The sequence below is a fragment of the Rhinopithecus bieti genome, unplaced genomic scaffold (assembly GCF_001698545.2).
Source record: "Rhinopithecus bieti isolate Rb0 unplaced genomic scaffold, ASM169854v2 scaffold_73682, whole genome shotgun sequence".
Lineage (NCBI taxonomy): Eukaryota > Metazoa > Chordata > Mammalia > Primates > Cercopithecidae > Rhinopithecus > Rhinopithecus bieti.
The window spans coordinates 1,344,368-1,353,978 of record NW_016829166.1 but is presented as its reverse complement, the minus strand read 5'-3'; the positions used below and the strand labels follow the sequence as shown (position 1 = coordinate 1,353,978).

The window sequence follows — 9,611 nt, the reverse complement described above, 5'->3', positions numbered from 1 at the left end:
TTTTTTTTTTTTTTTTAAGAGATGACAGGCTTGGAAATGAATAAGTATAGCAGAAAAAGGAATTGTAATGTGATATTTGTGACTCTTTTTTTTGACACCTATTAATTTATAAAACCCATCAGCACAATTCCCAGGCTCTTCCTGCAATACGTAAGCCATGGTGACTAAGGATCAAAATTTAGAACAGGTAAGTATTTTAGAAATTTAGAAAATAAGGTTAGAAATCTCTTTTCAAACAGTTTAGTGAAAAATGATTACATCTCAATTTACTCTGCCAGAAAGTTCAATGCCTACTCTTAAAAGCAAACACTTGTATGGAACATTATAACCCAAAGTTATCTGTAGCGTCACAGAGGCTCTCCTTTTATTTAAAGACTGATTTTTAGCCAAATGCCCTATCTTATTGAAGAATGTGAACACTCTCACTTTAGATCACATGGACTCCTTCTTGTGAGGGAAGGCCTGGCAGTCAGCCTTAGTCTACAAGAGTAAAGATGAGATTCTAAATAAGTGAAAACAATCAGCCTGCACTGGTACGGAGCAGAAATCCCAGCATGGCGGAAATTTCCACGTGTGCCGATCACTCATCTGTAGAGTCAGAGGTGGTTACAGCCTCCCTTGGGAATCCTGGAAGAACAAATTCACCTCTCAAAACAGAGAGATCATCATCTCACAGTAGATCTTGGGTGAATGCCGCAGTCATCTGAATGTACTCCCTTGAAATGTTACTCATTTCTCTAAAGTGCTTTGAAATTGGGAAGTTGCAACTAGCAGACGGGAAGGAGCGAATGAGAAGCCCTAGAGGCAAGTGACAAAGGCAGTCAGGAGGCCTCAGCAGCAACTCACCAGGTCTTTCCAAATTCCAGTCACTCATGTTCACCTTCACCACTTCCCTCATCCCCTCACCACTTCCCTCTGTTGCTGAAGGATGTAAATTTAACTCTTGTATATGCAAATACATTTACAGGACTTGCAAATGAAACTTCGCATTGTTGTTTGAGACAAAGCCTCACTCTGTTGCCCAGGCTGGAGTGCAGTGGTGTGATCTCAGCTCACTGCAGCCCTTGACCTCCTGAGCTCAAGTGATCCTTCTGCCTCAGCCTCCTGAGTAGCTAGGACTACAGGTGCACACACCCATGCCCAGCTAATTTTTGTATTTTTTGTAGAGACAGGTTTTCACCATGTTGCCCAGGCTGGTCTCGAACCCCTGGGCTCAAGGGATCTGCCCACCTCAGCCTCCCAAAGTGCTGGGATTACAGTTGTGAGCCACACGCCCAGCCAAGCCAAGAACTCTTACCTCAAGTAAAGAGAATAGAAAAAGTCAAGACAACAAAAACGAAGCAATAGTATCCAATCCAGCCAGGCAGTGCTGCTTGACTGCTTCGGAGCCTGAGGCCAGGCCTCTTCCCCTTCGGCTGGGAGAACGCTTTGTTCTCTCTCAGGAAACCAAGGTTCCCTTGCGAATCAAAAGTACTGAAAGACAACTAGCAGGAAAGCCGATCACTCGCTCACCTGTGATTTCAGCACACCTTATTCCCCACGAGTGGGCCTACGAAAATTCACCTTGTGCATCACCAGTTGTTTGCATCTCACACTTGGGGAAAACCAAACTCACCATCTATCTTGGCTTAAGAATGAGGCAAAAGAATGAGATGTAGGACCAGAAGATTTGGGCTTAAATCCCAGCTCTGACTGGTTCCTAATTGTGAGACCACAGGTAAGTTACTGAATTTGCTTTTTAATGTTTATAGTAGAATTTTTATAATTAAATTGTTTAACAGGATTGCTTTCTGTATTAAAACCTGTGAATGTCAGTGGAAAAAACCAGGTTGGTTTGTTCATATAAAGTGCCACTGAGTTGCCATGTTATTAGTAGAATGTGCAGAACTTGTAGAATGTTGATGGAAATGCATAGGTCATAAGAGTCACAAACATCTCTGTCCTCCAGACTACAAACTCCACAAGGTAAGGGGCTGAGTCTCTCACATTCTCAGTACCTAGCATCCACCTGGAACACAGGAGGAGCTCTGTATAAGGAAAAATACATGATAATTATAAATCAGAAGATTCAGGCACCCTGAATGCATTCACATTTAATATTTTTAAGGCTTGGTTGTTTAAAATGTTGTTTTAAAAGTATATACTTACATCTAGTTTTAAATGAATTACCATCATGTTTCAGAGAGTAATACTGAAAAAAGACATTTTACATGGAGGATATTATACCCCAAATTTTAAAAACTCCTCTAACCTTCTACAGTATAGTGTGTCTTCCCCCTTCAGAATCACAGTCTGCTGAAAGGATAACAATTAGTTTAAGTGAACCAAGGTCAGATGTTAAAAGAAAGTTGCCAAAAGTTGTATTTAGAATCTGCTGATGCTTTAAAAAATGAAGAGTTGGCCCCAGTTCAAGAAACCAGATATTAGATTAAAACCTTGGGGGCACGTGGTTCAATTTTTTTATTTAGAACTACAAGGTTTGGGATTAAACTAAAAGATGCTTGATGCTTATTACATGTACTGCCTTAAAATATTTTCAAGAAGGCAACAGAGTTGAAAGTAACTGAAAGTAAACTTGAGGGTCAATTTTGAAATGCAAACAGCCGAGAGCTGATGCCCTTGGAGGACCCACATTACCAGAATGGACTTGCACACAATAGCTAGAGATTGATGCTTCAGCAAAGAAAATTCCTGAAAGGAATCTGAGTTTTTGCCAAGAAATGTCATATGAAAAAAATGCAGGCTCAAGCGATTTTGCCTACATAAGAATTCTTTTAGTAAAATCACAATACATGAACAATTCAGTAGTATTAATAAGAACAATGGTGGCCAGGTGTGGTGGCTCACACCTGTAATCCCAGCACTTTGGGAAGACAAGGCAGAAGGCTTGCTTGAGGCCAGGAGAAAGAACAGCCTGGGCAACATAGCGAGACCCTGTCTGTACTAAAAATTAAAAAAAAAAATAGCTAGGTATAGTGGCGCATATCCATAGTCCCAGCTACTCAGGCTCAGGAGGCTGAGGCAAGAGGATCTCTTCAGGTTGAGGCTACAGTAAGTTACAATTGCACCACTGCCCTCCAGCCTGGGCAACAGAGCAAGACTGTGTCTCAAAAAACAAACAAATAAATAAATAAATAAATAACATAATACTAATAATGACACAAGATAACAAACGCAGCTCCTCTGTGTTCCAAATACCATGCTGAAATTTTTACCCGAAATATCTCATAGATGTAAGCCTGTTAACTGACATAAATCCTTCCCTCATTTTGTCATGACAGCTGTAACTTATGCTCATGAAAAGAGACCCCAGCATCCTTCAAACTTAAGGTTAACCTTATTATTAGGATAATCACCAATGAGTTCAAAGAATCATTATGTTGGTAATCAATAACTTTGACATAAATTTTAAATTATACTAATAAATAGTTTTTTAAAAGCTTTTTATTTTGAAATAATTCTAGATTCACAGTAAGTTGCAGGGATGGTATGGAGAGCTTCCGTGTATTCCTTGGTTTTCCCCAATGATTACACCTCATACAACTGTACCCCAGGACACTGAAGCTGGCACCGTGTGTGTGTACAGTTCCACGCCATTTCATCTCAAGTGTAGATCTCCAATCAAATAAAGAACTATCCTGTCACCACAAAAACCTCCCTTGTGGAATCTCTGAATAGGCACTGCATATCCCCTAATTCCTGGAATCCCCTAGTCTACTGTTCATCTCTATAATTTCAGTAACATTTCAAGAAGATTCTACAAATGGAACCATCAAGTACTGGCTTCTTTTTCCTGAGCACAATGCCCTTGAGATCCATCCAAGTTGTTGTCTATATCATTAGTTCATTCCTTTTTACAGCTCAGTAATATTCCATGGTACAGATGTACTACAGTCTGTCTCGCCATTCCCTCAGGGAAGAGCAATTTGACTATTTCCGGTTTTTGGTGATTACAAATAAAGCTGTTATGGATATTTATTTACAGTGTTTTGTGGGGATATAAATTTTCGCTTCTCTGTGATAAATGCCCAGCAGTGCTATTGTTGGGTCATATGGTAAATCTGTTGGATTTTTTTTTTTTTTTTTGAGACAGAGTTTTGCTCTTGTCGCCCAGGCTGGAGTGCAATGGTGTGCTCTGGGCTTACTGCAACCTTACCTCCCAAGTTCAAGCGTTTATCCTGCCTCAGCCTCCCTAGTAGCTGGGATTACAGGTGGCCACCACCACACCCAGCTAATTTTTGTATTTTTAGTAGAGACAGGGTTTCACCATGTTGGCCCAGGCTGGTCTCGAACTCCTGGCCTAAAGTGATCTGCCCACCTCAGCCTCCCAAAGTGCTGTAATTTCAGGCGTGAGCCGCTATGCCCGGCCTCTGTTTTAGTTTTTTAAGAACTGCTTAAAGATTTTCCAGAATGGCTGTACCAGTTCACACTCCAGCAGCAGTTTACGAGAAATATAGTTTCTCTCCCTTCTCACCAGCATTTGGTATTGTCTCTGCTTTTTATTTCGGCTGCTCTAACACGTACATGATGATACCTCATCATGGTCATAATTTTCATGTTCCCATCACCTGGTCGTGTTGACTTCTTTTCATGTGTTTATTTGTCATCTGTACATTCTCTTTGGTGAAGCGTCTTTCATGTCTTTGCTCATTTTCTATTTGGATTTTTTACAATTCTTTATATTTTTTAGATATGAATCCTTTGATATGTAGTTTGTAAATATTTTCCCTCAGTCTTCAGCTTGTCTTTTCATCCTCTTACAGAGCAAGAGTTCTAAATTTTAATGAAGTCTAATTTCTTGATTTTCTTCTTTAATGGAGAATGCTTCTGGTGTAATGGCTAAGAATTCTCCACCAAGCCTTGGGTCCTGAAAAAATAACTTAAACTTGATATGAAACACTGCAAATATCTGTAATGTCTGATAATTAAATTACTAAACTACATAATAGCTAATATTGAATAACGAACATTGAATCAGTGATCTCAGAGTTGGGTATCAATACTGGATATGTTAGGAGACGCTTTCTTCAGATGCATCTGTGGACCTCAATCCACTTCTACCTCTGAATGAACAGGGAGGTGGCACTCATTTCTCAGGGTTATTGAAAGTTTCCTGCATCCACTAGAGAAAGGTCAGGGTTGCTGAAAGAGCTGAGGCAAAAGAAGCTGCGGGTTCTTAGTTTATGGTGCAGTCAAGCACCCCTGCTCTATTCCTCCGTCATCACAGTCACGTAGAGAGAGCTCAGAACCACAAGCAGCAGTGGCCATCCTACTGCATGGCATAGATTTTTGTCGCTGTAGAAGGGCCATGCTCAAGTGATTTTGGAGTCCCTAAGATAATCCCTGCGACAAGCATCCTGCTGGAGGTGGCAGAGAGACCAGGAGCAAAACATTTCTAGAGGAAGACAGTACAGTGAAGGAGATCCCACTGGATCGGCTAGGATGTCCAAGAACCCAAGGATGTAGCAATAAATGCACAGGAAAGGCTGAGAAGGAGCAAAAGACACTAAAAACTGAAAAGGAGAGAATGCAGTACAGTGTCATTGTTGTCTCAGATAGAGCATGACTACACCTCGCTTCTACGCCTGCTGCGTGCCAGTTGCTGTGGGATATGATGTTTGCTGAGCAGGCGGCCCTTCCTTCACTTCCTTTGCAAAGCTAGTGTAACCATTATAACTCAGCTCTGATCTACTTTTCCATGTATTTTCTACTTTAGTTTTGATTCGTCTTTTTTCCTTCAAGATTCTATCATGGGTATTAATATGTGCCACTTATGTTTTCTTCACATCTCTAATATGTGAGCTTTAGTGTTATTTTTACTGGCACAATTAGACTGTTGCCTGAAGAGGGGGCCTGCATTCCCCTTTTTAACTTCCACAGGCACAGAGTTGGGCACAAAGCAGGCAGGTGCAGGGTGCTCGTTGTGGGATTCTTTTAACGACTGCGCGGCCATTGTGCGTGGCCCCTCCAGAACAAGAATGTAAGGACAGTTCTACGTTGGCAGAAACGTTCTAGTATGCACTGCCTGATATGACGGTTGCTAGGGCTACTTGTGGCTACTGAGCACTTGCAACGAGGCTGGGATGACCAATGAACTGAATTTTAATAATAAATATAAATTAATTACACTTAAATAACCACACGTGCCTTGGAGCAACTGTTTTGGACAGCTCAGGTGGTGATTCTCAGGGACCCACCAGTGGGGCTGATGCCTTGCCTGGCCCACCCTTGGTGGGGCCTCAAACTGCAAGATCTCTCAGCATTCCTGAACAAAGAATATGATTTCTTAGTGTTACGGGCTGAATTGTGAACCCCCCACAACAAATTCATATCAATATGTTGAAGTCCTAAGCCCCCGTACCTCAGAATGGGACTGTATTTGGAGACAAGGCCTTCAAGAAGTAATTAAGTTTAAACTAAGGTCATACAGGTGGATCCTAATCCAGTAAGGCTGGTGTCCTTTTAAGAAAAGGTGAGTAGGGCACACAGAGACCCCGGGGCATGCGTGCAGAGCTGACCACCTGCAAGCCAACGTGTGAGGAGAGGACGCCAACCATGCCAGCACCTTGATCTTGAATTTCCAGCCTCCAGACTGTGAGAAAGTAACTTTCTGTTGTGTGAGCCACCCAGTCTAGCAGCCCGAGCAGATGCGTACACTTCCCACTCTTAGAGACGCATCATTTCCAGTCATGGCTGCACACACATTAAATGGAAGCAACTCTGATGCGTAACCCTGAATGCCAATAAACGAATTAAAAATGGGGAGATTTTCTTTCCAAGTATCTGTTGTGCCTGCTGTGCCCTAGCCAGTGGCACTATCTAGAAAGCCAGATCCCTGAGCTGAGGCTGTGTGGTGAGCACTGGGTTGGAGTAAACGAAGCAGAAAGCTTTCTGGGGATGTCATCTCAGGGCCAGGAGACTGCAAACTCTGCAGGCATGGCTCTCCCTCTGCAAGCTGAGAGTCAGTGCTGGAGACACACAATCTCTGCTTCTCTGAGCATCCTCTCCACAGTGAACATTCATATGTTTTATTTCTTTTAGAGGTGTCGTTATCACTGAGTTCTTAGTCATGCCACGGTTCATGTGAGCAGGGAGACATTCTGTCTCACTACTATGGACCTGTGATGTGCTGATTAAAACGGGCCTGCTCCTAGAGGCAGCTCCACCCCACTGCCAGAGCCTTCAAGACACAGTGTCAAGTGAAAGAAAATGCAGTCCAGGGGGCTTACCACGGCTGTTAACCTACTCTTCAGGTAGGGCTTACTTTGTAATGATACAGGTGGAATTAATTAAGAACTATATGGGGAGCCAGCAGCAATCTGCAAAGAGCCAGCAAAAGTCCTTTTAATTAAGGGTCAGAAAAGGCCTTTCCTTCTTTCTCCAGCCCTGCTACATCGGGCTTGAGAGCTATGAAGTCTTGCACAGATGCCGACTTCATGCCTTTTCCATTTCACGTTCCTCATCGTGGAAGATGACCTTGACAGAGGTCATTATTACATCGTTATTCTTTCACAATGCTCACATTTAGACCATCCTTGATGGATAAGAACATTTTTGAGGATATATGATCTTCAAAAAAGGGAATCTCACAACCTTCCTATAGAGTTTGTCAATTGAGACATGCTTTCAAAGAGGCAGTTACAAAACCCCTTTGGAAAAAGAAGTAAACGGTGTGTGTTATGTACATAAATACATATCTGGGTGGAAAAACAAGTCAACAAAACAAGTAAACATTTCAATGAACAGGAGAGTTTCGGGCTGATTGGGATATGCAGACTTGTAGCACAGCATCCAGGGCGACCCTCCCTCTTGCCTTCTGTACCCCACACATGTAAGAGTTAGATTCTGGGTTCACAAGGATGCTCTGTGCCACGACCTCTTTCTTATCTTCAGCAGCTACATGCCATTTTGCACATATCCAAGAACTTCAAACGAATTTCTAGGCAATTCCATGTTCACTGAAATGTATCATGTGAGCAGGTCTTTCGTTTATTTCTTTTTTCATTTTGCCTCTGCTTTCAGACGACTGCAGCAATCCCTCCATCAGAAGTGAAGGGGGAGGTTTAATGACTTCATGTATGATTTAGTTTTCTGCAAAATGTTTCTTCACTTTCTGTTTTGCATAAGCTTAGAAAAGTATGGCAGTGTATCAGATCTACAAGGACACCAAAGATTTATATACATTTCAGCTCCACCTTTTTATCCTACAACTTCCTTCATTGGAATTGTGCACGCAGGTGAAATTAGCTGCTATAAAAATAGTAGAAAAGTTAAGCTGCAGAAACAACAGATGCTTTAATATTTTGCATTGCTCCCCACATAAAAACCTTAAAGCAACTTTGCCTGCTGTATCAATATTATTTTTGCAAAGACGCCAGGCATGTCTTTCTCATTAGATCCATTTGAGATCAGTTTAGGTAGTTTCTGAGGTGATATATGAGTAGGTATGCAGAAATAGCTGTGTGGGGTTGGCCAAAAAAGAGCAAAAGAAACAGTGTGTGCCACCCATTCACAATCTGGAAATGAAATAATATTATAGATTGAGAAACCAAAATCCTACTTTGTGGCTATGCTTATGTTTTTCCACAGTTAATTTTTTTCTTCTAGCCCACTTCTCTTTCTACTCATGTGTACTTACAGATACACATAACATATTGGCTTTTCCATTTAAACCATTGCTATCTCAAGCCTTTAAAAGCACCTCACTGTGTTAGCAACAGAAAATGTTTTTAAAGTATATCTCTCCTAGCAGCATAGCTATGATAACCCATGGAACACCTTCCAGTTGACCATGCCATGAGAATGTGAAACACACAGAAACGCACAGGCACAGAAAACAAGCTTTAGAAAAATCTGGCCGGTTTTCAAGCTTTATTTCTAGTCTGTAAGATCTTTAATTCGTTAGATTATAGAAGTTTATATAACTGTAATATTAACTTTTGGAAGTGTGTTTATTTCTATATATCAACCATTGACCTAGAATTTCAATATCTTTTCTCCACTGCTCCTTTATGTGATCACGCATATTTCACTTATTGTAACATTTAAACGCAAAAGAAAAATACACTTTGCTCTCCTTTGGCTGCCTTCTGCAGTGCCTCTCCAGTGCTAACTCAAGCAAATTTCTGCTCAAGTCTCACTTTCAACACTAGGTAAGTCTGATTTCAACTAGTCAAAGTTATACAAACAACACAAATAAAAGCAAGCCACTTTACATGATGAAAATCCTAACATCAATATCATATAGTTGCAACATCAATAAACTCAATTTCCAACATTTCTACTGTTTCTTTGTATCTTGGAAAAAAAATAAAAATAAAAAAGATTACAGTTTTGGGGCACTTTGGGAGGCCAAGATGGGTGGATCACTTGAGGCCAGGAGTTCAAGACCAGCCTGGCCAACATGGTGAAACCCCATCTCTACTAAAAAATACAAAAATTAGCCAGGCATGGTGGCATGCACCTGTAGTCCCAGCTACTCAGGACGCTGAGGCAGGAGAATCAAATGAACCCGGGCAGGGGAGGTTGCAGAGAAACTCCGTGTCACCGAACTCCAGCCTGGGCAACAGAGTGAGACTGTCTCAAAAAAAAAAAAAAAAAAAAAAAAAAAA

At 41.3% G+C, this 9,611-nt stretch overlaps 1 protein-coding gene and 1 long non-coding RNA gene across 12 annotated transcripts in view; one reads left to right on the top strand and one right to left on the bottom strand.

The window, feature by feature from the left end:
- Positions 1-9,611, bottom strand: part of PTPRM (protein tyrosine phosphatase receptor type M) — a 797,738-nt gene that overhangs the window by 125,247 nt on the left and 662,880 nt on the right. The window lies entirely within an intron of this gene.
- The window catches only part of LOC108523922 (uncharacterized), a 20,163-nt gene continuing 12,471 nt past the window's right edge, over positions 1,920-9,611 (top strand). For both annotated transcript variants that reach the window (XR_001883932.1, XR_001883931.1), the window contains exons 1-3: positions 1,920-1,965; positions 7,042-7,253; positions 9,058-9,152. This is a non-coding gene — a long non-coding RNA (uncharacterized LOC108523922). The remainder of the gene's footprint in view (positions 1,966-7,041; positions 7,254-9,057; positions 9,153-9,611) is intronic.